Genomic DNA, 27,878 nt, shown 5'->3' on the forward strand with positions numbered 1-27,878 from the left:
TATAGGAAATATCCTCTCCACATCCACTCGATCTAGACCTTTCAATATTTGATGTGTTTCAATGAGAAACGCCTCTGCTCCCATCCCCCCAATTCTTCTAAATTCCAAGAGTACAGGCCCAGAGTAATCAATCAATGGCATTTGTTAACCCTTCCATTCCCAGAATCATTCTCATGAACCTTCGCTGGACCCTCTCCACTGCCAACACATCTTTTCTTAGACAAGGGGCCTAAAGCTGATAAAAATCTGACCTAATGTCTTATAAAGCTTCAGCATCACTTCCTTGCTCTCATATTCTAGCCCTCCTGAAATTAATGTTAGCATTCCTTACCACCATTTCAACCCACCTTTAGGGAATCCTGCACAAGGATTCCCAAATCCTTCTGCACCTCTAATTTCTGAATTTTTTCCTTGGTTAGAAAATAGTCTACGCCTTTAATCCTTCTACCAAAGTACATGACCATACACTTCCCAACACTATATTCCATCTGCCACTTCTTTGCCCATTCTTTCAATCTGTCCAAGTCCTTCTGCAGACTCTCAGTTTCTTCAACACTACCTACCCCTCCACCTATCTTTGGCCATAAAGCCATCAATTCCATCATTTTAATTGATATATAATCAGAACACCACTAGTCACTGCCAGTCAACCAGAACAGGACCCCTTTATTCCCAGTCTTTGCCTCCTGCCAGTTAGCCAATCTTCGATCTATGCTAGTATCTTTCCTGTAATACCACAGGCTCTTACCATGTTTAGCAACCCCATTTGTGGCACCTTGTCAAAAGCTTTCTGAGAATGCAAATAAATAGTATCCACTGGCTCTTTGTATTTCTTGCCTGTTATTTCCTCAAAGAATTCCAGGAGATTTGTCAGGCAAGATTTCCCCTGAAGGAAACCATGCTAACTTTGGCATACTTTTCATGTGCCTCGAAGAACCCCAAAACCTCATCTTTAATAATGGACTTCAACATCTTTCTAACAACTGTGGTCAGATTTACTGATCTATAATTTCCTTTCTTCTGCCTCTTTGCCTTCTTGAAGATTAGAGAGACATTTGCAGTTTTTCAGTCCTCTGGAACCATTCCAGAATCTAGTGATTCTTTAAAAGATCATTCCTAATGCTTCCACAATCTCTTCAGCTAGCTCCTTCAGAATCCCGGGGTGAGTAGTGCATCTCATCCAGGTGACTTTCAGACCTTTCAGCTTCCCAAGTACTTTGTCCTTACTAATAACAACTCCACTCATTTCTGCACCGACTCTCAAATTTCTCACATTCTGCTACTGTGAAGACTGATGCAAAATACTTAAGTTTCTCAGAATTACTACCTCTCCAGTGTAATTTTCCAGCAGTCCAATATTCACTGTTTCCTCTCTTTTACTCTATATACTTTATATCTGAAAAACCATTGGTATCCTCTTTGATATTATTGGTTAGCTTAGCTTTATATTTAATCTTTTCACTCATTTTTTAAGTTGCCTTATATTGGTTTTTAAAAGCTGCCCAATCGTCTAGCTTCCCACTAATTTTTTTTATATTATATGCCCTTTAATTTCTACAGGTAGCATTTCCCTATAACACTATGGGATATGAGAGACGAAAGGGTGCAGAGGGGGATGAGCTATATAGAACAGAGAGATTTATCAGCACATTACAGGCCCTTCTGCCCACAATGTTGTGCTGACCATGTAACCTACACTAGAGACTGTCTAGAATTTCCCTAGCACATAGCCATTTATTTTTCTAAGCTCCATGCACCTACCTAAGAGCCTCTTAAAAGACTCTATTGTATCCACTTCCAACACTGCTGCTGGCAGTGCATTCCACATACCCACCACTCTGTGTGGGAAAAATTTACCCGGAAGTCCCCTTGGTACCCATTTCCAAGCACCTTAAAACTATGCCTCTTGTGTTAGCCCTGGGAAAAAGCCTTTGGTTATCCACACGATCAATGCTATATGTCTATTTAAATGTGCTTTGAACTGATCTAGTAGTTTTAAGAAAATGTTTCCCTAGCACTGTAGATTGGCACAAGATACATAGTATCGTACAAAAGATGATGAAGTTTATGACTATGTATGTGTGCAAATGTTTTCAAAACTATTCCAGAACAACTTTAGAAATGAGGACATCTGTCATAATAAATGTTATTGTAAACAAGTTGTAAGCTAGGCTAAAGGAAAATATATACTTGTGTTAGGTGAATAGAGTTAAGTAAAGTTGAGTGTTTTACAATATTGCCAAAAGCAGTTACAACATCAAAGGAGTAAAGCATTTAAAGGGAATGGGGAGAAAACTTGGGTGAGACTTCCTGGTTGCTCCACTATAGCATCTGGGCACTACTGTACATTGTTTTAAAAGTATTGTGATAACTGTCCAATACAATCAGAATTTTATTTTAACTTACAGCTTCATTTTATATTTAACTAAATTGACAGTGACTAAAGTTTGGCTAATCATTGCATGATTAATTTCTGCTTAGAATTTCACTGAAAACTTTAGTTTTATTACCTGCTTTATGGTTCATGTGACCTTCTTGTGACTAGTATTATTTTTGTTTTTAATGGTGTATATTTTTGATAATGCCATTCTAAACGCATGATTTTATAATTCTTTGACTCATATCATTAAACATGGAAATGGAACAATGGACATGGTAGGTATAAAAACATGAGGATGCCCATGAGGACTATATTTTTGTTTATGAACTGTCCAGCTACTTTTTTTCCCTCAGCAATATTTTTAATGTTTTTTTTTAAATCAGGAAAGCATGGTACAAAGGAGGTCTGTGCAGTACATAACAAATGTACAATTCACATCTATGAAAGATGCACCCATAGTACAATCATGCTTTGGTTGCCTCCCAGCCCCTCCCTACCCTTCCCAATTCCCATCTCCAAGCCATCATTGCATTAGCAAAAAGGGTTAAACAGAACCTTTATCCCTACAGAGCTGCAATGGTATAGAGAAAGCGTATTTTCCTAACACATAAACTCTTGTATGTTTACACGCCTGAGTTTGTAGAATTTTACCGGAGAACGCTGAAAGTCAGGGAGTTATGTGCAGAGGAAAGGAAGAAGGTGGTGAACCTTTAGTTTGGCTGGGAATTCTGAAAATATTCAAGAAAGGGTCCCCACACCTTTTGGAACTATGTCTGAATTGAGAGTCGAATAATGGATCTTCTCAAGGTATAGACTGAACATGATGTCCCTAAGCCACTGAGCATGGGTGAGCGGGGCAGCATCCCTCCTACCCGAGTAAGACTGCATGGCCAAGAGAGGCAAAAGACAGAATGTGATGTTTGCGTGTCCCCCTCTCTGGAGGTGCCGAAAAGAGCAATCGAAGGGTTAGGTTCCAGATTCTAATTAAGTATTTGGGAAAGAGTTTGGAAAACATCTCTCCAGTATTTTTCCAAGCTAGGGCATGTCCAGCACATGTGAATAAGGGAAGCCTTGCTCCTTTTGCATTTGTCACAGCAGGGATTAACATCTGGGTAAATGTGAGATAATTTAGCTTTAGACATATGGGTCCTGTGTACGACCTTGAACTGTAACAGGCAGTAGCGGGCACATAAACAGGTTGAGTTAACTAACTAGCGAACTGAATCCCATACATCATCTGACAGTGAAAAATTTAAATCTTGCTCCCAAGCAGTTTTAATTTTGTCGGGGGGGGGGGGGGGGGGGGGCTCACCTCAGAACCGCTAGCTTGTCACAAGTAGTAGATATTAGCCTTTGTGCAATGGATTCATGTAAGAGAAACATATCAACAACGTCTATGTCGCGTGCCTCAGGTTAGTTTGATAACAAAGGGCTGATAAAATGTCTAATTTGCAAATATCTGAAGAAATGAGTGTTGGGTAAGTTAAACTCTGCAGACAATTGTTCAAATGATTCAAAACAGTTGTCTATAAAAAGTGCCTGATGCCCTTTCTATACCAGTCTTGAAATGTTGGATCATGTATAGAAGGCTGGAAGAGGTGATTATGTAGACTAGGACTTGAAAGTGAGAAGCCATAGAGATCACTATACTTTCTGAACTGAATCCATATTCTTAGGGTGTGCCTGATAACAGGATTAGCAATTGGTTTAGGCGTAAGAAGAGGGAGTGCAGATCCAAGAAGTGCGAAGTTCAGCTCTGTTGCTACCCATATTGGGCAGTCAGATTGGTTGTGGAAATGAGAACAGAAGATGAGATAGTCTATGTTAGCTCCCCAGTAATAAGTGGAAATTGGGCAGAGCCATGCCCCAACACTTTTAGATTTTTGAAGATGGACTTAATATTAAGTCGGAGATGCTTGCCCTTCCATAAGTAGGATGATATGACTGAGTCTAGTGAGTCAAAGACTTTAGGAATGAAAATTGGTATGGATTGAAAAAAGGTATAAAAATTTAGGAAGGATGTTCATTTTGACAACATTAATTCGGCCCATCGGGGACATGGACAGGGGTGACAACTGTGCGGTAGGCTCTGTTTTGTTTGATTTAGCAAATTTGTGAAATTTCCTCCAAAAAGATGCTTATAATTCCTTGTTACTGTGACGCCAAGGTAAGTAAATTAGTTATTCACTACCTTAAAAGGGAGGTTATGGAACTCTGATGCTTGTGCTTCTCCATTTATTGGAAAAAGTTTGCTCTTGTGTAAATTAAGTTTGTATCCTGAAAACTGGCTAAATTTGTTAAAGAATGAGAACATGGGGGGGGGGGGTAAGGAGGTGATCGGGTTTGATTTAAAAAGTAAAAGATTGTCAGCATAAAGGGAGACTTTGTGCTCAAATCCCTCCCTCCAAAGCCCTGTCAGATCTGCACAACTATGGAACGCAATCGCCAATGGCTCTATGGCCAGATCAAAAAGTAACAGGCTTAAGGGGCACCCTTGGTGAGTTCCACATTTGAGATTGCTGAGAGTTGGTCAAGACAGAGGCAGTGGGACACAAATATAACAGTTTAATCCATGTGATTAAATTTGGGCTACTTTTTTAAAAATTTATTAATTTACAGGATGTGGGAGTCACCAGCTAAGCCAACATTTATTGCCCATCCCTAGTTGCCCTTGAGAAGGTGGTGATGAGCTGCCTTCTTGAACCACTGCAGTCCCTGAGGTGTAGGTACACCTATAGTGCTTTTAGGGAGGGAATTTCATGATTTTGTCCCAGCAAGAATGAAGGAATGGTGATATGTTTCCAAGTCAGGATGGTGAGTGACTTGGAGGGGTATTTCTAAGTGGTGGTGTTTCCAAGTATCTGCTGTTCTCATTCTTCTAGGTGGTTGTTGTTGTGGGTCTGGAAGGTGCTGCTCTAGGAACTTTGGTGCGTTGTACACATAGCTGCAATATTTGTTGATACTTGTGGAAGGTGTACCAATTAAGTGGGCTGCCTTGTACTGGATGGTGTCAAGCTTCTTGAGTGTTGATGGAACTGCACTCATCCAGGCAAGTGGCGAGTATTCCATTACACACCTGACCTGAGCGTTGTAGATGGTGGACAGGCTTTGGGGAGTTAGGAGGCAAGTTACACGCCGCAGGATTCTTAGCCTTTGACCTGTTCTGGTAGCCACGGTGTTTAGATGGCTAGAACAGTTCAGTTTCCTGTCAATGGTAAACCCCAGGATGTTGATAGTAAGGGATTCAGTGATGGTGATACCATTGAACGTCATGGGACGATAGTCAGAGCCTCTCTCGCTGGTGATGGTCATTGCCTGGCACTTGCATGGCTCAAATGTTACTTACCATTTGTCAGCACAAGCTTGGCTATTGTCCAAGTCTTACTGCATTTGGGCAGGAACTGTTTCACTATCTGAGGAGTCACAAATGGTGCAGAGCGTTGTGTGGTCATCTGCGAACATCCCCACTACTGACCTCATGACAGAAAGAAAGTCATTGATGAAGCAGCTGAAGATGGTTGGTCTTAAGACACTTCACTGAGGAAGTCCTGCAGTGATGTCCTGAGGATGAGATGATTTACTTCTAACCACCACAACCATCTTCCTTTGTGTCAGGTATGATTCCAACCAGCAAAGGGTTTTCCCCTAATTCCCATCGATTCAATTTTAGCTAGGGCACCTTGATGCCATACTTGGTCAAATGCTGCCTTGATGTTGAGGGCTATCACTCTCACCTCACCTCAGGTATTTAGCTCTTTGGTCCATATTTGGACCAAGGAGGTGATGAGGTCAGGAGCTGAGTGGCCTTGATGGAATCCAAACTGGGCAACCATAAGCAGGTTATTGCCGAGAAGGCGCTGTATGATAGCACAGATGATAACCTCTTCCATTACTTTGCTGATGTTTGAGAGTAGCTGATTAGGCAGTAATTGGGTGGGTTAACTTGACCTGCTTCTTGTGTACAGGCCATAACCTGGACAATTTTCCACATTTCTGGGTAGATTAAGTGCTGTGGCTGTACTGGAACAGCTTGGCTACCGGCACGGCAAGTTCTGGAGCACAAGTCTTCAGGACTATTGCCAGGAAAACGTCAGGGACCATAGCCTTCACGGTATCCAGTGCTTTCAGCCATTTCTTGATATCGCGTGGAGTGAATTGGATCGGCTGCATACTGACATCTGGGATGCTGGGAAATTCAGGGAACCAGGGATGGAAATAGATAATAAACAGCAAGGTCCCGGAGAATGTTGTAGAACACAGAAATCCGGGATACAAGTATACACTTTCTTGAAAGTGTAACACAGGTTAACAGGGTGGTGAGGTAGTATTTATCACTCTTGGCTTCATCAATCAGAATACTGAGCAAAAGAGTTGGGACATGATGTTACAATTGTACTTGATGCTGGCAAGACCATTCTGGAAAGTATCGAGTGCAGTTCTGGTCTTCTCACTTTGCGAAGACTGCTATTAAGCTGAAAAGGTACAGAAAAGATTCACAGGGATTGAGTTATAGGAGTCTACATAGGCTGAGGCCTTTCTCCCCTTGGAGCTCAGGAGACTGAGGGGTGATAGTGGAGAGGTATACAAAATCTGAGGGGGACAGATAGGTGAAGGGGGGGGGGGGTCTAAAACTGGAAGACATAGGTTGATAGGTATGTGGAACAAGCTGCCAGAGGGAATGGTAAAGGTAGATACAATTACATTTAGACATACACATGGATCAGAAAGATTTAAAGGAATTTGGACCAAACGCATGCAAGAAGGATTAGTCCAATTTGATCATCATAGATGAATTGGGCCAGAAAGCAACCAAACCCAATTACTGCTAAGATGCTGACAGGTGATTTTCTGCTATTATAAAGGCACATACTCACCAATAACTAACTCACTGATACTCAGTTTGGGCTTTACCACAAAGTCCAAAAATGGACTTTGTTCAGAATATATTCTTTGTCACCAGAGCAGCTTTTGACTGAGCATTACTGAATGGTTCAGAAAAATCTAAATATACTAGATTTGTTGGTTGTACTTTGTCAACGAGATTCAAACTCAAAAGACACCAATAACTTTGTCAAACATAATTTCTCTTTCAACTAACTATAACTGCAAAACCAAACAGATTCATTTTATGATAATAGTCAACAATCTATTTGAATTCATTTGTCTGCCTCTTGAAGCAAGTATTTAATGTAATGCACTTGATTTTGCTTAACAAAGTTTTATGCCTGAAGTCTTAATTTGGCTACATAAAACCAGAGAGTAAAAGATCATTTTTAGCACTTAACTTAATTGCTAGTAAATTCATTCAGTCTGGCAAAAAAAGATTAATTCTCAATTTCTTTTTCATGCAAGCTAGCATGAAAACTCAAGCCATTACACGATAATGTTTTAATATTTCCTTTGTGGTGCATTTTACAATTGCTTCCATATCTGCCGATAAAAGATAATGGTGCTGTAACCAACCAATTTTGTTTCAAAGTTCCTCAAAATACTGTCTTCGGTGGCAACCCAATTGCACAAATGAGATACATCTTTTTTAAAATTTGGATATTCTGGTATTTAAAAAAATTTATAGCTGTCTTTTACAAAGAATGAAGTAACATTTCAAAACGGAGTTAAAGACATATTACTCTAAATCGTGAGTCGGATCCAACATTTTTTCTAAAACAGTTTAGGGCAGCAGCAGTTTAGTAACCAAATTTTGTCTAAGACATGAGGAGATATTAGGGAAGATGACCAAATGCTTGCTCAGTAAAGCAGATTTTAAGGAGCATTTTAAATTAGGATAAACTGTTAAAACTTAACAGGAAACACAGAACACAGTACATAATTTCCATAATTTCAGAATGGACTACAGCAACTGCCATTGATAGGGAATATTTAAAATTGAGAATGCTTAAGAGGCATGAAGTGCTGAAATGTTGAAACATTATAAGGCTGGAGGACAGTTACAGAAATAAGAACTGATGAGGCTATAAAGAGAGTTGAAAACAAGAACGTGAATTTTAAAATTGAGGTATGACTAAATCATGATTCAGCAAGTCCTACCGAGTATCAAGTGGATGTGTTAGTAAGAGTGAATACACAGAATTTCAGCTTAATTTACACTAGACTATTTCAAACTCTTAGCTACTTATATTGAAAATAAGTACATTTGACCCTCCTTATCCATGGGGGATTGGTTCCAGGTCCTCCTGCGGATACCAAAATATGCGGATGCTCAAGTCAGTGGACTTTAGGACCTGGCGGAGCTCAGGACCAGCCACCCACAGTGTTTCTGTTCCAGAAAATGATCACAATTGAAAATAAAGTGGAAATAATAAAGCGATTGGAAAGAGGTGAAACGCCATCAGTCATTGGAAAAGTGTTTTAAAGGATAAAGTGAGAATAATGGAGCATGTGAAGGCCCTGCCCTGATGAAAGCTACAATTATTACTAAGCAACGCAGTGGTTTAATTATTGAAATACATACGTTTTATATGCATAGAATGGTAAAATATATACTATCTACCAAGACAAATGTTTGACTAACTGATCCTAAATAATACCAGATGTACCTGTTCCGACTTAGAAAACTTCCGTTTTCTCTTGATTCCCAATCCGCGGTAACCTATGCACATCCTTCCATAAACATTAAATCATCTCCAGATTACTTATAATACCTAATACAATGTAAATGCTATGTAAATAGTTGTTATACTGTATTGTTTCGGGAATAACGACAAGAAAAAGAGTCTGTACATGCTCAAACAACAAGTGCTGGAGAGAGAATTTCCAGGTTTTCCTGATCCATGGTTGGTTGAATCCGCACATGCAGAACCCATGGATAAGGAGGACCGACTGTACAAACAAAAATTGTGCTTAAAAAATAAAAACCGTGTTACAATAGAGGACAACAACAATAAAGAAGCTATGCAAAATTAAATTAACCAATGGTGCATTTCTTCTTCTCCTTAAAGGACTTGGATTCTCGTGTATATAATTTAATAACATGAATGAGAACTTAGAAGGATTGCGACATTGCTTCAATGGGCAACAATTCCTTTAGTATTATGCAAGCTACTCTTGCTTCTCTAAACCACAATCAATGGCTATTGATCAAGATACACTGTCAGTATCCTAGTGATTACTAATCAAGGCTATACATGTTTCTCCCAATTCTACACTTATGGGTAGACCAGCAGCAGTTTTAAAACACGAAAACACTGATAAAAGTCAGCTAATCCAGAGTAAACATTTCAGAGAGTTTTGGATGTTACCAGAAATGAATTATGTTCTTTGACGACTGCTCAATGTTCCACTTCACTTCTCAGAAAAAGCAGTTTAGGCTTGCATGCACAAAGACCTAGTCCCAAGCTACTCAATGAAGATACATTCACGTCACAAAGGTAATAACCACTGCCAACAAAAAATAGCCTATCCATCTGCTCCTGACGTTCATGACATCAAGACACTGGAGTTGGTGTGGGGAGTTTAAAGCTAAACTGGCAGCAGAATAGGAATATACAGTGGCATGCAAAAGTTTGGGCATCCCTGGTCAAAATTTCTGTTACTGTGAATAGTTAAGTGAGTAAAAGATCTGATCTCCAAAAGGCATAAAGTTAAAGATGACACATTTCTTTAATATTTTAAGCAAGATTACTTTTTTATTTAATTCTTTTACAATTTCAAAATAACAAAAAAGGAAAAGGGCCCAAAGCAAAAGTTTGGGCACCCTGCATGGTCAGTACTTAGTGTCACGTCTGTAGCCCCCTCCTTTGGGAGAATCGCCAGATCACTGTTGGGTTGAGCCAAACGGGGGGCCCAAGACATGAGGAGGAGACGTGCAGGATGTCACGTTTCTCCCCCCCCCCCCCCCCCCATAGCGATGTAAAGTTACAGGACATGGCCATTGTCTCTTGGAGACAGATTTGTGGATTGAGATGCTCTGCTACGTGAATGCCCTCGGGCAAAGTGGGCTGGTTGAGGGAGAGATTGCATCACCCCCAACCTGACTGACATCTATGACCCTGCGAGTCAGAATAAAAGAGGGGCTGTAGGAACAACCCCTCAGATGCACCAGAAGATACTTTAAGCGACCACGTAACAGCAGACGGTCATCGGAAATCAAGCCACGTGCGTTCAACTCTGTGGCTGGAATCGGTGGCTGAAACCACGGAAAACGGCTTTTTAGCTAACAACGGGGAAACCCGCTCCCCTGACTCAACAGATTGACATCATAAAAGACTTGGGCAAGTTTAAACCGCATCACTTTTAAACCCAACAACGCTGTAGCTTGAACGAACTGATAGTGACTTATCTTTCCATCGGACAATACAGTAACCCCTAGAAAACAATAGAGTTATTTCTTATCGGTTATTATGATACCCGCGCTTAGATTTAGTATTGGCGATGTATATTATCTCTATGTTTGCATTAATCTTCTTTTTGTGCCCTTTATCAATAAATATTTTTAAAAATAGTACCATCAGACTTCAACGGACCTCTCTATCTTTGCTGGTAAGTGATCCAGTTACGGGAATTTCGTAACATTAGTAACACCCCCTTTGGCAAGTATCCCAGCTTGTAAATGCTTTCTGTAGCCAGTTAAGAGTCTTTTAATTCTTGTTTGGGGGATTTTCGCCCATTCTTCCTTGCAAAAGGCTTCAAGTTCTATGAGATTCTTGGGCCATCTTGCATGCACTGCTTAAGGTCTATCCACAGATTTTCGATAACATTTAGGTTGGGGGACTGAGGACAATGGCAAAACCTTCAGCTTGCACCTCTTGAGGTAGTCCATTGTGGATATAAGTGTATTTATGATCATTATCCTGTTATAGAAGCCATCCTCACAGTGCGATGTTTGCTTCCAGAATTTGCTGGTATTTAATTGAATTCATTCTTCCCACTACCAGTGAAATGTTCCCCATGCAACACAAGCCCAAAGCCTGATCAATCCACCCCCGTGCTTAACATGTTGGAGAGGTGTTCTTTTCATTAAATTCTGCACCCTTTTTTCTCCAAACATACCTTTGCTCATTGCAGATGAACAGTTCTATTTTAACTTCTTCAGTACACAGGACTTGCTTCCAAAATGCATCAGGCTTGTTCAGATTTTCCTTTGCAAACTTCTGACGCTAAATTTTGTGGTGAGGACGCAGAGAAAATTTTCTTCTGATGACTCTTCCATGAAGGTCATACTTGTACAGGTGTCGCTGCACAGTAGAACAGTGCACCACCACTCCAGAGTCTGCTAAATCTTCCTGAAGGTCTTTTGCAGTCAAACAGGGGTTTTGATTTGCCTTTCTAGCAATCCTACGAGCAGTTCCCTCAGAAAGTTTTCTTGGTCTTCCAGACCTCAACTTGACCTCCACCGTTCCTGTTAACTGCCACTTCTTAATTAAGTTATGAACTGAGGTAACGGCTCCCTGAAAATGCTTTGCTATTTTCTTATAGCCTTCTCCTGCTTTGTGGGCATAATTTATTTTAATTTTCAGAGTGCTAGGCAGCTGCTTCGAGGAGCCCATGGCTGCTGATTGTTGGGACAAGGTTGGAGGAGTCTGGGTATTTATAAAGCTTTGAAATTTGCATCACCTTTCCTAATGAGAACTGTGAACAAGCCACAGCTCTAACAGGTTAATCAAGGTCTGAGACCTTGGTAAAAGTTATCTGAGAGCTCAAATCTCTTAGGGTGCCCAAACTTTTGCATGGTGCTCCTTTCCTTTTTCCCCACTCTAAAATTGTACAAAACAAAAGTAATACTTGCTTAAAATGTTGAAAAGAATGTGTCATCTTTAACTTTATGACTTTTGGATATCAGTTCTTCTACTCACTTAACTATTCACAGTAAGAGAAATTTTGACCAGGGGTGCCCAAACTTTTGCATGCTACTGTAGCATGTGGTGAGCAACAGACAAATATTAAAGAAAAACTAAGCTTCCAGCACATGGAGGAATTCTAGGCTTTGAATGATTGACATATAGCACAGAAACAGTGCCTTTGTCCATCTGCATCCACGCCAACCACCAAGTACCAATCTACTCGAGTACCATCAGCAGCACTTGGTCAATAACCTTCTTAGCTTTGACAATTTAATTAAGTAATTTAGACAAATAATGTTACAACAGTACCTGCCTCCATTATTACCTCAGCCAGTACATACCAGATTCCAACCACTCTATTAGTCACATGTATATATAATAAATATTATTTCTCATATACAAGTGACTTATATTATTGGCCATTTGGTAAATAGAAAACCACCCTTGCAAAATGGGTGACTGAAGCTGTGTTACTAATAGCATTTTGAGGACTAACTAGATGAGCATTGAATCATCACACAGAGGGCTATAGACCAAGAGCTGGACAATGGAATTAATATGGAAGGATAGCCATTGATTATCGTGGACAAGTTGGGCTTGCGTGTCGTACAACTCTGATTTTGAGAAAATCAAGTACTAGCAACCTACCCAGAAGAGGAAAAAAAACAATAGTATTCATAAACTGTAAGCACATTTTGGCCAAGGAAATACAGCATGATCTACTGATACCTCCAAACTGACTTGATAACTTAAGTCTGATGTACTCTGAGCATTCAAAACATTTCCACTAGGAATCATTCAATTATTAACGCTACCCCATGAATTTCCGAGCACGTAGTTACTAGTCAAAACTGCCCAACACATCACCAGCCTACTCACCATCAAGAACATAAACAGAAAGGTGCCAGAAAATAGTCAGTAACATTATGAAGGATCCCACCCACCCTGCTCATGAACTATTTGCCCACTCCCATCAGGGGGAAGGCTATATGGCATCCACACCAGGGCCACCAGACTCAAAAACCACATACTTTCCCCAAGCAGTAAGGCTGATCAATACATCCACCCATTAACTGATCCTCCCATTCCCCGCCCCCCCATTACCATTACTTTATTATTTCCCATCAGCCACCTTGTATACATTAACTGTATGTCCATAAAGTGAAGCTAGGCACAGAAGTATCTGTACACAAGTCATCCTATGTGTTTATATTTATTCTGTTTTATTATTGTTTTCTTTACCTTGCTGTGTTATGTTGTGCTGCATCACGATCAGAGTAACAATTATTTCATTCTCCTTTACACGTGTACTGGAAATTACATTCTACAATATTGAATTATAACCAAGGGTCCATCACAAACCTAATCCAACTGGAATAAAGTTAGCCTAAATGGTGGGGGGGGAAACAGGTAACAACAGAACCTGTCGCTCCAGGACCAAAGTCATTCAACTTCAATCAAACTGCAGTTCAGTTTGAGATTGAATGCCAAGTCATTGCACTTTCATTCACTGAAACATACAAGAGAATAGACTTTACATGAAACAGTCTTTAAACAAAGCTACACAACCAAATTTTCCTGATTAACAGCACAAACTGATACATCTCTTCCAGCAAGATCTTGGATATGAGTCAGTATCCATATCTTGAAACCTACCTATCAGCAATAGTGGTGATTACATTACCACTGCCTCCCGTGTGTCAAGCACAGCATTTGACCACCTGAAAAGATGAAAGATCAAGACCTCAAACCCAGTACAAAGTGTCTATCAGGAAGCCAAGATCTCTAACCTCCAGACCTACAAAAGAAACCTCAATTAACTAGAGGTACTACCAAAACTACCTCTACAAAATTCCTCCAAATATAACTGCAGGTTAAGCAAACCAATACGAGTGCCTTCTCCTGGCCAACATCCCCAGTAATGAAGCTCTAACTACATACATCAAGTTCCACTGGCAACACAAATATGTTACTGTATTTTTAAAACAGGTTTTCAGTTTCATTGTACATTATTCAAGTCAGTATTTCATCTGTCACAATAATTCACAGGTGTGAACCTGTGGAATTCTCTGCCACAGGAAACAGTTGAGGCCGGTTCATTGGCTATATCTGAGAGGAAGTTAGATATGGCCCTTCTGGCTAAAGGGATCAGGGGATATGGAGAGAAAGCAGGTACAGGGTTCTGAGTTGGATGATCAGCCATGATCATACTGAATGGCGGTGCAGGCTTGAAGAGCCGAATGGCCTACTCCTGCACCTATTTTCTATGTTTCTATGTTCTCAAAGCTTCCTTGGGAAAAAAAAAAGCAACAACCTCACCAGTTGAAATTTCTGGAGCTGAGCAATGAAAATGAAGTTGGAACAGGCAGACTGGAACCCAGAACCTTGAGGCCCTTTACTAGAGGCACCTTATGAAAGATCAAACTGTTCAGATCTGAAACACAAGGCTGATGGAGATCACACATCATCTTTTAAAAATCATACCAAAAGAGGGAAGTGAAATTAACATGACCTACAATCAAGATCTGGAATGTGAACATTATTGTTGAAATAATATAATGCAAATCACTAAGTCTAGACCTTTCAATGCTAGTTTCAGCTAAATGCAGGAGTCCAAATTCTAAATAAAAGTAACCACTAAAGTGTGAAAACAGATATCCAAGTCTTTTTGCAGACTCCCTGCTTCCTCAACACTGCCTGTCCTTCCATCTATCTTTGTATTGTCTGCAAACGGCCACAAAGTCATCAATTTTGTCATCCAAGTCAGTGGTTCTCAACCTTTTTCTGCTTGTGGCCCACCAGTTGTTCCTTTTCATGCCTTGTGGCACCTTTGGTGGCTTTTTTTTGCCATTTCCGAAACATATAGCTTTTTTAAAAAACGAGGTTGAATTGCTAACTCAACACTCAACCCAGCATGGATGGAAAGCATGCAAGGAACTGGCCAGATTCGAACTCAGTACAGTGTTGATGCCACTATACCACTGACCAGCTTTGACCCAATTGTGACTTTCATTTACCTCTGTGGCCCCATCCTCTACAGTTTCCATTAATTGTTTAAGTTTTTGTGGTCAACTGTACTAATTATTCTAATACATAGTTAATATTCATGTTTTTGCTGGTTATGAGGAATTACCCAGTATATGCAGAATTAAAAGAGCTAAAACCTAACTGACTTATTGGCAGCTTGAGAATAATGTATAAACAAAGAAGTGGTTGTTCTACAAGAAGCTTCTCGGTACCTTTATCAAAATATGTAATAACAACGTATATCAGCAGCTCCAAACAGTCCTCTGGGCTCACTTGGGTGGCAGGTTCCCAAGAGAGCAAGTTCCCATGCTCTGTGACTGGGGCTCTGTAGTTCAACTGAGCATGCAAGCTTGCTAATAAACAGTATGTACTTTTAAGTAAACTGTGTTTGACAGTTATTCCCTGGGTCTGAACCTAAAGGCCTCAGGTAGAGAGGAAGATCTACAGTTATAGGCATATTTTAAATGTTACAGGTGTATATGAAAAATAAAACTAGGGGCAGGTGTAGGGGAATAAGCACTTTATTCCGTTTACAAGGATAAGTGCCAGGAGGGAGGAATGGACAAGGGGATCCCTACAGAAAGCATAAAATAGGGAGGAATGAAAAAAATTACTTGCTGGTAGGATGCCACTGGAGACGGCAGAAGTTACAGAGAATTATGTGCTGGATGCAGAGGCCTGTGGAATGGCAGGGGAGGACAAGAAGAGCCCTATCCCTGGTGTGGCGAAGGGAGAACGGGGTGAGGGCAAATTTAAGTGAAATGGAAGAGATGTGGGTGAGGGCAGTTCTGATGGTGGAGGAAGAGGAGCCTCTTTCTTTGAAGAAGGACATCTCAGTTGTTCTGGAATGAAAAGTCTCATACTGAGAGCAGATGTGAGGAAGATGGAGGAAGTGAGAAAAGGGAATAGCATTTTTACAAGTGATGGTTGGAAGAGGTGTAGTCTAGATAGCATGAGAGTCAGTGGGTTTATAAATGGTATCAGTAGATAGACTGTCTTCAGAGATGGAGACAGAAAGATTGAGGAAGGGGAGAGAAGTGACAGAAATGGACCAAGTAAATTTGAGGGCAGGGTGGGAGTTGGAGGCAAAGTTGATGAAATTAACAGGCTCTGCATGGATGCAGGAAGCTGCATCAATTCAGTCATCAACATAGCATAGGAAGAGTTGGGAAGCTATGCCAGTGTAGGCTTGAAAGATGGATGGTTCCATATAGCTGACGAAAAGGCAGGTATAGCTGGGACCCATGCAAGTGCCCAAGGCCACGCTTTGCGCATGAAGGAAGGGGGGATAGCTAAAGGAGAAATGGCTGAGGGTGAGGATCGGTTCCGCAAGACGAAGGAGAGTAGTGGAGGAGGGGAACTGCTTGGGTCTGTTGTCCAAAAAGAAGCAGAGTGCTTTAAGGCCCTCCTGTTAGGGGATAGAAGTGCATAGGGGCTGGACATCCACTGGGAAACTGAGACTATCAGGGCGAGGGAAGTTAAAAGTAATTGAAAAGAAAGAGCACATAAAAATGCCACATATGTAGTAAGAAGGGACTGAACCAAGGGGGATAAAACAGAGTCAAGGTCTGCAAACACAAATTCTGTGGGCCAGGAGCAGACAGAAACAATGTGTCTACCTGGAGAGTCAGGTTTATGGATCTTGGATAAGAGGTAGAACTATGAGGTGCAGGCAGAGAAAGGGAACTATGAGGTTGGTGGCAGTGAATAGAAGATGCCTAGAGTCAATGAGGTTGGTGATGATGCAGAAAGGGAGGTGGTCTGAGAGTTGACATCTGGTAAGGTTGGGATTAGTGGGGAGAGAGTGGAGAGCAGCACAATCAGGGAGGTTAGTATTGTGAGGAGGGTTAAAATTGAGAAGTTTGATATTTCATTGGCAGTTAGTGATAAAATAATCCAGAGTAGGTAGAAGACCAGAGCAAGGAAGAGAGTTAAAGATGGGAGAAGGGACCCAAGATGCAAACTAGTGAGGTTTTGAATATCTGGTTGCAAGTTGGTTAAAGATAATTGAAGATCACATCTTTTCACAACTTCAAGATGATTACAAGCTTTAATAGCAGATGTCGAGCTTGACTAAAGCCACATTCAACCAGAAAACAGATGGGAAATCCAATTAAAAACAACTTTGCTTCCTCTCAGAGCTGTGGAAACATTTTGAATATCACTAGTTATCCAAAAATTTTGCTTGTTCTGTTTGAATTTTGCATGAGCTGTTGAATCACTCTGCAGCTCAATAAAACATTCCTGCAATGTGGTATCAACATCACTCACATTCATCTAAATCGATCCACCACCCAATCTGGAATACTGTATGTATCTGAACCAAAATTCCATTATCAGTGTGTAGTTGTTTCAAATGATCAGCATATACAATCAGATCATCTTGCAATTCTATTTTAAGAGTGGCCAACAAAGGAAATTGTATAACTTAGAAATGCTACAATACTTTCCCACAGTTCAAAATATACTTATTATCAAAGTATGTATACAGTATACAACCTTGAGATTTGTCTTCTTACAGGCAGCTATAAAAAATTGAAACACCATAGAACAGTGCAGAATAATGGAACCGACCATGGATTCGTGTTCCGCCATAAGGAATTGATCACTGCACTCCATGCTGAATGCCCCAGATCATTCAGTCAGCTCAAAAATACAACCAAAAAGGAAAGTACAGGGTGCAATCAATTGCAGGTCAGAAGAAAAAAAAATATATTTAGAAGAGTATCCAGTAGTTTTTTTAAGCTGTGTACAAGTTGCATTAGTCGCCATTCAAGATTTTCATTTTCCCCAAAGTTGTCAAAAAGATGATCTTGAAGTGCATTTGATTTGAAGTTGACAGCTATTATTACAACAAGGGTTTCAAACAGCCTCCCAATTTTTTTGCAACCAAATACTAACAGTGGATGGCACAGTGCATGCAAAAAAATGTCAGACACAGAATTATTTTTTTATAAATGAGCAATGAATCTTCTGTATCTTCCTACCATTTAAGCAACATCATCAGTTCTCAAGCCAATATATTTTCCAGTGGAATATTGTTTTCCATGAAGTTGCTCTTGATTTCTTCAAAAATAGTTTCACCTTTGGTATCTGTTTTAAGCTTTTGCACAAACATTTCCTCACTTGCCTGTTCATAATTCAAAAACCTAACATAAGTCACTATAGCAACTGACACAAAATGATGGAGGAACTCAGCAGGTCAGACAGCGTCAATCAAAAAGAATAACCAGTAAACTTTTCGGGCCTTCTCAGGACTGAGAAGGAGGAATATGCCAGAATAAATAGGTTGAGGGGGGGGGCGAGCTGGAAGGTGATATGTGAAGCCAGGTGGGTGGGAAAGATGGGACCCGGGAGAAGTAAAAGGCAACTGAGAAGTAAAAGATCAGAGTGTTTATAAGACAAGTTAGGCTTTTAAGGAAGAGGAGTGAAAATTTGTTTACCAGGAGAAATCGATTTCACTCCATCAGGTTGGAGGGTAACCAGATGGAATAGATGGTGTTACTCCTGCACCCTGATGGTAGCCTGACATTGGCACAAGAGGAAGCCATGGATTGACACATCAAAATGGGAATGGCAATCAAAATTGAAATGTTTGGCCACCAGGAATTGCCACTAGCGGTGGATGGTGCAGAAATACTCGAAGAAGCAGTCCCCTAATTTACGACGAGTTTCACCAATGTAAAAGAGGCCTCATTGGGAGCACCGGGCATAAGATCACAAGACATAGGAGCAGAATCAGGCAGTTCAGCCCATTGAGTCTGTTCCACCATCTCATCATGGCTAATCCCAGATCTCACTCAACCCCATATACCTATAAGACCTAAGACATAGGACGACCTCAGCAGATTCACAAGTGCAGTGTTGGCTCACCTGGAAGAACAGTTTGAGACACTGAATGGAGGTGAGGGAGGTGGTTGATGGGCAAGTGTAGAACTTAGACTGGATGCAAGGATAAGTACTGGGAGGGACGAATGGACAATGGAATTGCAGAGGGTACAATCCCTGCAGAAAGCTGAGGGAAGTAAAGATATGTTTATATGCAAGTCCATGTGACAATAAAGAGTGTGTACTCATCAAGAAAAGCAAATTAACTTCCTGTCAAAATATGATGCATCAGGGATTTAATGGAAGTTGTAATGGCAAATGGTGAGGCAGTGGCAGACTTCACACACTCTCGCCTCTTTTCAGATTAACTGTTTCTGGCAGTTGACCCCAATGCAGTAACTAGCTTCATGTCATAATTATTATAACATGCACTGGTCAGTGAAGCCAAATAGAACCAAACTCATGCTACGTACTTGCTGACTGACCTTGCTGCAAACAGTCCCACCCAATCTTCAGCTTGATCGTGATACTCATAACTGTTTTAATTAGATTACTACAACACAAGCCAGCCTATGCTTTCCATATTAATTCCCTTCTGATAAGGGTTTTGATACAAAAAAACCTGGCAACTTCTGACAATCTTTGGAAAGAGATGCAGATGGTTCCCTATTAACATGCAATTATCAATAACAAAGTAATAATATTCACTAACTGGTGGAGCACATCTCAGGGCATCCTGCTGGGTCATGCCCACCTGCTTACTATATAATCAGTGATTTGGGGGTGCATGTTGGGAGGAGATGGTGCTGCAGGGTGTGAATGGTAATTGGTGCATGGTCAAGCAGGAGCAGAGATAACGATTGCCATACCCCTTTCATACACAGGCTAAACTATTTTGCTGTCTAATGTGCACCATTTAGCAAATTTTCCCAATTGTTTCATTCAGGGTTTCACTTAAGTTACATATATTCATTTCTTTTTTTATTTATATATTTTGCAGTATTTAATTAAAACAGTAAACATATCATGGCCCATTCAGAAACTCATGTGGCCCCGAATTTCTTGTTCATTTTAAACTTGTGGCCCCTACAAAATCAGGCATGGCACACTTTGAAAGAGACTGATCCAAATCACTAACCTACAACATGAAAAGAAGCAGTCCCATCACCAACAGGACACCACTAATCTCCAGTAGCCAACTAGCAAAGGCCCCCTTCATTCCCACTTTTTGCCTCCTGCTAGTCAGCCAATCTTCTATTCGCACTAGTACCTTTCCTGTAATACATGACATGTTATCTTGTTTCGCAGCCTCATTTGCAACCTTGTCAAAGGCCTTGAGTTTCCTAAGCACCTTCCCCTTAGTAATAGTAACTACACTTGGATGAGGAAGTGGAAGGGTGGGTTAGTAAGTTTGCAGATGACAAGGAAGGTTGGAGGAGCTGTGGATATTGTGGAAGGTTGTTGAGGTTAAAATGGGACATTGACATGATGCAGAGCTGGACTGAAGTGGCAGATGGAGTTCAATGCAGAGAAGTGTGAAGTAATTCACTTTGGAAGGTCAAATTTGAAGACAATACAGGGCTAAAGGCATGATTCTTGGCAGTGTCGAGGAACAGAGGGATTCACATCCATAGTAAGTCACTTCTACCCTGACTCTCCAATTTCTAGCATGTTGCTGGTGTCTTCCACAGTGAAGATTGATGCAAAGTACTTATTGAGTACATCCACTATTTCTTTGTTCCTTATTACTATCTTTCCAGCATCATATTTCAGTGGTTTGATAGCCACGCTTGCTGTTTTTAAAAACTTCCCAATAATTTTTTGCGATTTTATATGCCCTCTCTTTTGCTTTTATGCTCTCTTTGACTTCCCTTGTCAGCCACGGTTGCCTCATCCTCCCTTTAGAATAAAGGAGCAGCAGCTTAGGAGGATTAATGGTACGACATCTCCTTTGCTTACATCTTCAGAAACAGCTCTATTTCCATCTTTAATATCTCTATTTTTCTCTTTCAAGTTTCTTATGAAGACCCTGACCTGGAGTTACACGCTGACTATGGTTCTTTGCGGCAATGGGACCCACACTTGGGGTTTCACAACTGGCCATTATTTGGCACACCAAGGGCTCAGCCTAAGAGCTCAGCTCGCCTTTGAGGACCGAGATCTTGTGGATCTGGAGGCAGGCAGATCAAAGGTCAGTGTCATGGCATGAGATCGTTGTGCCATTGGGGGAGTCGGAAGATCGACGGCTGTGTGCTCAGTGACCAAGATCTTTGGGCACAGAACTCAGAAAAAGCAACGCAACAGACTTTTAACATTGTAAACCAGACAGTTGTTTGTTATGTCTTCCCTCTTGCTGTAAAATGAAGTCACTTCTTCCTAAGTTAGATATGGCCCTTGTGGCTAAAGGGATCAGGGGATATGGAGAGAAAGCAAGTAGAGGGTTCTGAGTTGGATGATCAGCCATGATCATACCGAATGGCGGTGCAGACTCAAAGGGCCGAATGGCCTCCTCCTGCACCTATTTTCTATGTTTCTCCCTTATTAGGGAGAGACTGTGGTATGTCGAATATTGGGTGAACAAGTAGTCTTTGGAATACTGCAAATCTATCTCTTTGCTGTTGCTTTGCTCACACTTAAATACTCAGTGGTGGGTGCTGATGCTTTTTTGCCTATGGGGGGAGGGGGAATTGTTGTTTGGTGTTGCTTATCCATGGGAGGGAAGAGAGCTGGGGGTGTACTTTGGGGTTCTAACATTTAACTGTCATTCATTCTTTGGGGGCACTCCTCTGTTTTCATGGATAGTTCCAAAGAAAACGCATTTCAGGGTGTAAAGTGTATACATTTCTCTGGCATTAAATGTACCTTTGAAACCTTTGATCTTCTCTGGGATGAACTTATCCTGCAACTTCCAAATTGCTCCCAGAAACTCCATCCATTGCTGCTAATGCCTCTTTCCAATCAGATTTGACCAACTCCTCTCTCATACCTCTGCAATTCCCTTTACTCCACTGTAATACTGCTATATCTGATTTTAGTTTTCCCTTTCAAACTGCAGGGCAAATTCAATCATATTACAATTACTGTCTCCTAATGGTTCCTTTACCTTTAGCTCCCATATCAAATCTGGTTCATTACACAACAATCCAAAATCGCCTTTGTGGTCAACCACAAGCTGCTCAAAAAACGCCATCACGCATACATTTTACAAATTCCTTCTCTTGGGATCCAGCCACCAACCTGATTTTCCCAATCTACCCACCCTTTTTACATGCCTTTCCTATCTCCTGTTGTAATTTGTACCCCACATCCTAGCTACTGGTTGGAGGCCAGTATAGAATTCCCATCAGGTGCATTTTTTTTTACCTTGCAGCTTCTTAACTCTGGCCACAAGGATTCTACACCTTCCAATCCAATATCACCTCTTCCTATGGATTTTATTTTTACCAGAGCCGTTCCACTCCCTCTATCTGCCTACCTAACCTTTAGATATAATGTCTATCCTTGGATGTTAAGTTCCTAACTGTGATTGTATTTCAGCCACAACCCAGTGATGTCCACAACACCTGCCAAATCGTAACTGTGCTACAAGATCATATATCCTATTCCATATATTGCGTGCATTCAAATATAACACCTTCAATAAGTGACATCTGAACTCTGACAACTCCCCTAAACCTTCCTCAAATCACCTTAAAATTATGTCCCCAGTTGTAGCCATTTCTGCCATGGGAAAAAGACTGGCTATCCACTCAATCTATGCCTCTCAGCATCTTGTACCTCTATATCACGTTTCATCCTCCTTTGCTCTAAAGAGAAAAGCCTCAGTTCACTCAACCTATTCTCATAAAACATGCTCTCTAATCCAGATAGCAACCTGGTAAATATACTCTCTATCTTCTCTAAAGCTTCCACATCCTTCCAATGATGAAGTGACTAGACTGAACATAATATTCCAAGTGTGGTCTAACCATATTCGTACAGAGCTGCAACATTACCTCACAGCCCTTGACTAAAAGCTAACAAACCATATGCCTTCTTATTCACCTGTCAATTTGCATAGCAACTTTGATGGATCTATGGATGTGAACCCCAAGATCCCTTTGTTCCTCTACACTGCCAAGAATCAAGCCATTATCCCCATATTCTATCTTTAGACTTGACCTTCTTGAAGTGAGTCACTTCACACTTCTCTGCATTGAACTCCACCTCCATCAGTCCAGCTCTGCAACATATCAATGTCCCATTGTAACTTACAACAACATTCTACAATATCCACAACTCCACCAACCTTCATGTCATCTGTAAACTTACTAACCCACCCTTCCACATCCAAGTCATTTATAAAAATCACAAAGTGCAAGGGTCTCTCTCAGAACAGATCCTTGCAGAACATCACTGGACACTGGCCTCCAAGCATAATATACTCCACCTACAACCACCTTTTTCCCCCATGGGCAAGCCAATTCTGAATCCATACAGCCACGTTTCCCTGGACCACATGCCTCCTGACTTTCTGAATACGCCTACTATGGGGAGCTTAACAAACGCCTTACTAAACTCCATATACATCATATCCACTGCTCTAACTTCATCAACATGCTTTGTCACATCTTTGAAGATGACCTGTCCTTCACAGAGCCATGCTGAGCATCCAAAATCAGAATGTGCTTCTCCAAATGCTCATAAATCTTCTCCAATAACTTGCAGTAATTGAAGTAAGACTCACTGGTCTCTCATTCCCAGGGTTATCCATATTCCCTTTCTTAAATAAAGCAATAATAGTTGCTATCTCCAATCATTGAGAGAGGAGGAGAGAGAGATGTGCTTGGTGGTGGGATGCTGCTGAAGATGGCAGCTAGGTGCAGAGGCTGGTGGGGTGGTGGGTAAGGACAAGAGGAATCCTATCTCTGGTGGGGTTTCAGTAGGATGGGGTGAGGGCAGATGTGCGTGAAATGGAAGAGATGCAGTTGAAGGCAGCATTGATGGTGGAAATAGGGAAGCTCCTTTCATTAAAGGAGGACATCTCCTTAGTTCTAGAATGAAAACCCTCATTTTGAGAGCAGATGAGGTCGAGAGAGAGGAAATGAGAGAAGGGCATAGCTTTTTTTTTTACAAGTAACAGGATGAGAAGAGGTATAGTCCAGGTAGCTGCAATAGTCAATGGGTTTATAATAGACATCAGTAGATAAGCTGTCTCCAGAGATAGAGACAGAGAGATCGAGAGAAGGAGGTGTCAGAAATGGACCAGGTAAATTTGAAGTTGAAGGCAAAGTTGATTAAGTCAACGAACTCACACGGGTGCAGGAAACAGCACCAATGCAGTTGGCGATGCAGCGAAGGAAAAGTTAGGAAGTGATACTAGTGTAGGTTGGAACAGACTGTTCCAAGTAGCTGGAACCACTATGAGTGCCCATAACTACACCTTTTGTTTGAAGAAAGTGGGAAGAACCAAAGAATACATTATTAAGAGTGAGGACATGTTCTGCCATATGGAGAGGGTGGTACAGGGGTCCAGAAAGAAAATGAGAGCTTTGAGGCTTCTTGGTGGAGAATGGAGGTGTAAAGGGACCGGGCATCCATAGTGAAAATAAGATGATTGGGACCAGGGAACTTGAAATCATTGAAAAGATTAAGAGCATGTGAAGTGTCACAGATATAGGTAGGAAGGGACTGCACCAGAGGGGATAAAACTGAGTTGAAGTATGCAGGGATAAGTTCAGCGGGACAGGAACAAGCAGAGACAATGGGTCTACCATTTTTTAAAACCACTAAGTCACAGTCAGGAATAAAATGCCTATAAAATCATCAAATTCCAGACAAAAGTTATTCTAGTCACACAAGTCAACATATTCCTCATGTAAGAGAGGAAATGAAAAACAATCCAGAAAGGATGAAAAACCATGTGAAATTGTATACCAAAAGTTCACTGAAACACTACAATTTCTGAGGCCAATGAAATCTGATAGGGACAAATTAAGCACAAATTGTTAAAGAGAATCCAATGGAATACCCACAATCACCAGCTGTCCTTTTATACCTACCGCAGCTTAAGCAAAACAAAAAGTTGTGATTTCAAAGAAGTTGTAATCTTTATTAACCAAAACCAGAGCAGAGCACTAAATATTTCCCAACAACTATGGAAGATTTAAATTCCAAAGCACAGAAGTGCCAATTAAATTTCGTCTGATTTAACATCTTTTCCTGTGCACGTCCAGTTTAGCTTCACCCAGTCTGATGCTGTACAATTCAAATAAATTTAGTGGCATGGTACCATAATACTTAGTAGTAGTATAAGGCACTGGATATTTTTGTCCTCCATGCACTTTCTCCAAGCACATTAATAAATGTAAGGCAAATTGCACACCAATCCATAAAAAAAGCTTCATCTCAACTTGTACACATCACACATTCCACTTTCATAAAAAAATACAATAAGAAAACCACTAAAAACTTCAAATAAAAACTTTAAAGCAAATGGAAAGGCACTTCACATCACCCAATTCAACAGGAATACAGCAGGAATTAAAAACATTAACGCTATCTCTTGGTCGCTTTTAAAATGGGGATTTAATTGAAAGTCAAAGTTACCACAAAAGCATTGTGGTGGTGGTACAAACACACCAGGATCTGAACAAGTGAACTACAAGGTGCTCTCAAAGTTCAAAGTAAATTTATTATCAAAGTACACACATCACCAGAAACAACCCTGAGATTCGTTTTCTTGTGGGCATACTCATTACAGGTATGCTCCCAGAGTCCTTAGCCAGGCCTGCTCCCTGAGGGCACCTGTCAGGCAGCCTGGTGCTTTATATGGTGCAAATGCTGATGAAACCTTATCCAGTTCTTTATTCAATGCAGGACATACTCCATCAAGGTCAGGGTTAAAGGTTGGAGCACGTACTGCATCACCAACACCAGCTGACCTGCCATCAAGGGCAGAAAAAGGCCAGTTATATCACCGAGTCCCACCCACCCTGCTTGTCCCACTCCTATCAGGGAGGAAGTTACAGTAGCATCCTCGCCAGGACTACCGCTCTCAAAACACTTCCCCAAGCAGCAAGGTTGATCAACCCTTCCACCTACCAACACCACCACTACTTAATCATTTCCTGTCGTCACCTTATTTAGTCACTCATTTTAAGGACATACTATCAATGTATATAAGCTATCTTATGTTTTTATATTTATTCTATGTCTTATTATCGTGCTCTTTATCTTAGTGTTTCATGTACTGCATCGGATCCGGAATAACAATTATTTAGTTCCCCTTTACACCTGTGTACTGGAAAAACAATCCTGACTCTACATTGGGAGCGGGGCAGCCTCCTCCTTTCCTGATGAAAGAGTACATTCATCCGCACACACGGAACACACCCCTGCCCCATTCCCCACGGCTCTGAGGCACCCGACTCTCACCTAGACCCCGCAAGCGCCATCTGCCCCACCCTGCCTCCCAACGCGCCGGCACTAGCGCTCCAGGAAAAGTTGCGCACACTATCTTTACCCTGGCCATCCCCTCCCTCTGGGACTGGGACGGACCTCAACCCCTCCCCTCCCGCTGTGGGCCACCGCCTTCGCCTTCTCTCCATCGCCGACTCTCCCCCGGAGCTCGCCACTGAGGAAAGTGTGCCCACCCCTCTTCTCACAATACCCAACCTATAGTCCCTTTTACCTCAACCCCTTGCCTTTTCCTTTCCGGAGAAAACACCACCGCTTCACGTTAAAAAAAAAGGCGGTTTTTTTTAAACCAAACGATCCCGTCCTCCGAGCCGCTCGAGCGCCGAACCACACTGCGCAAACGCAGTATCCTAATTCCCTATTGGTCCGCCCAGCCGCTTGAAAGGGGAGCTGGCCCTGTGATTCGCCGCCGTGGGGCCGGAGACCGTTCGTTTTTATAAATAATCATCACAAAATGGCGGTGGAGAGGGTGCTCTCTCTTCTCCTTTGCAGAACCCATGCGGAAGGTGGTGTATGTGGTGAAGTTGTACGGTGTTGGCTGTGTTTCAGTGGGCGGTGCCTCTTAAAACCCAGTTTCCGTGACCTGAGCTATGAATCCGAGGCTGAGTAGTGTGCTCTCCTGTCAAATTCTCTTCCCTCCACTGTAGGAGATGGCTTCTGTGATGGCATGGTATTAGCGCTTAATTCGAGCACTTTGTGACATCCTCCTAGGAAAGAAATCTATGGCAGTGTAAATTTTCTTTGCAGCCTCGTGGAAATGCACGTTATTTATTTATTTATTACACGCTATCATAGCGGTTAGTATAACTTTACAGCGCCATCGATTCAAGTTTCGCCACTGTCTATCAGGATATTTTACGTTTTCATTGTGACAGCGGGTTAGTGGGTTAAATGGTCACGGGTGCAGTAGATTGTGCGGCTCGTTGAGCCGGAAGGGCCTTTTGTATCTCTAAACTAAAATTAAATTAACCTGCACGTAGTGCAACTTCGACCCAGTTCATGCGTCCTGTTCAAGTTGCCTTCTTGAGCTTACGGTTTTAGCCCATATTCCCAAAGTTTTGCTAGCTATAAGTTTGCCATGTAAATGTTATAATTGCAATCTATAATTACAGCATAATCTATCATGAAAAACATTTTACATTCCATTGATTCTGTCTACATTTCCCACTGCCTCGGGAAATAAGCCGCATAATCAAGGATCCTCTCTCTTCCACCCCCACTCTCCAATTATTCTTTCTTCTTCACCCTCCTATCGGGCAGAAGGTGCAAAGCCCTGAAAAATGCAGCATTAGACTCAAAGACTGCTTCTACCCCATTGGTATAAGATTTCTTGTATATTAAAGAACTCTTGCTCTCACAGTCTACCTTGTTACAGCCCTTGCACT

The 27,878-nt window shown here is 41.3% G+C and overlaps 1 protein-coding gene across 1 annotated transcript in view; it reads right to left on the reverse strand.

Annotated features, from left to right (window-relative positions):
- The window catches only part of lbr (lamin B receptor), a 60,690-nt gene extending 33,865 nt beyond the window's left edge, over positions 1-26,825 (reverse strand). The window contains exon 1 of the mRNA XM_059982576.1: positions 26,708-26,825. The gene's annotated coding sequence lies outside the window, so the exon portion shown is untranslated. The remainder of the gene's footprint in view (positions 1-26,707) is intronic.
- Positions 26,826-27,878: the final 1,053 nt, after the last annotated feature.

The sequence above is a fragment of the Hypanus sabinus genome, chromosome 10, assembly GCF_030144855.1.
Source record: "Hypanus sabinus isolate sHypSab1 chromosome 10, sHypSab1.hap1, whole genome shotgun sequence".
Classification (NCBI taxonomy): Eukaryota; Metazoa; Chordata; class Chondrichthyes; order Myliobatiformes; family Dasyatidae; genus Hypanus; species Hypanus sabinus.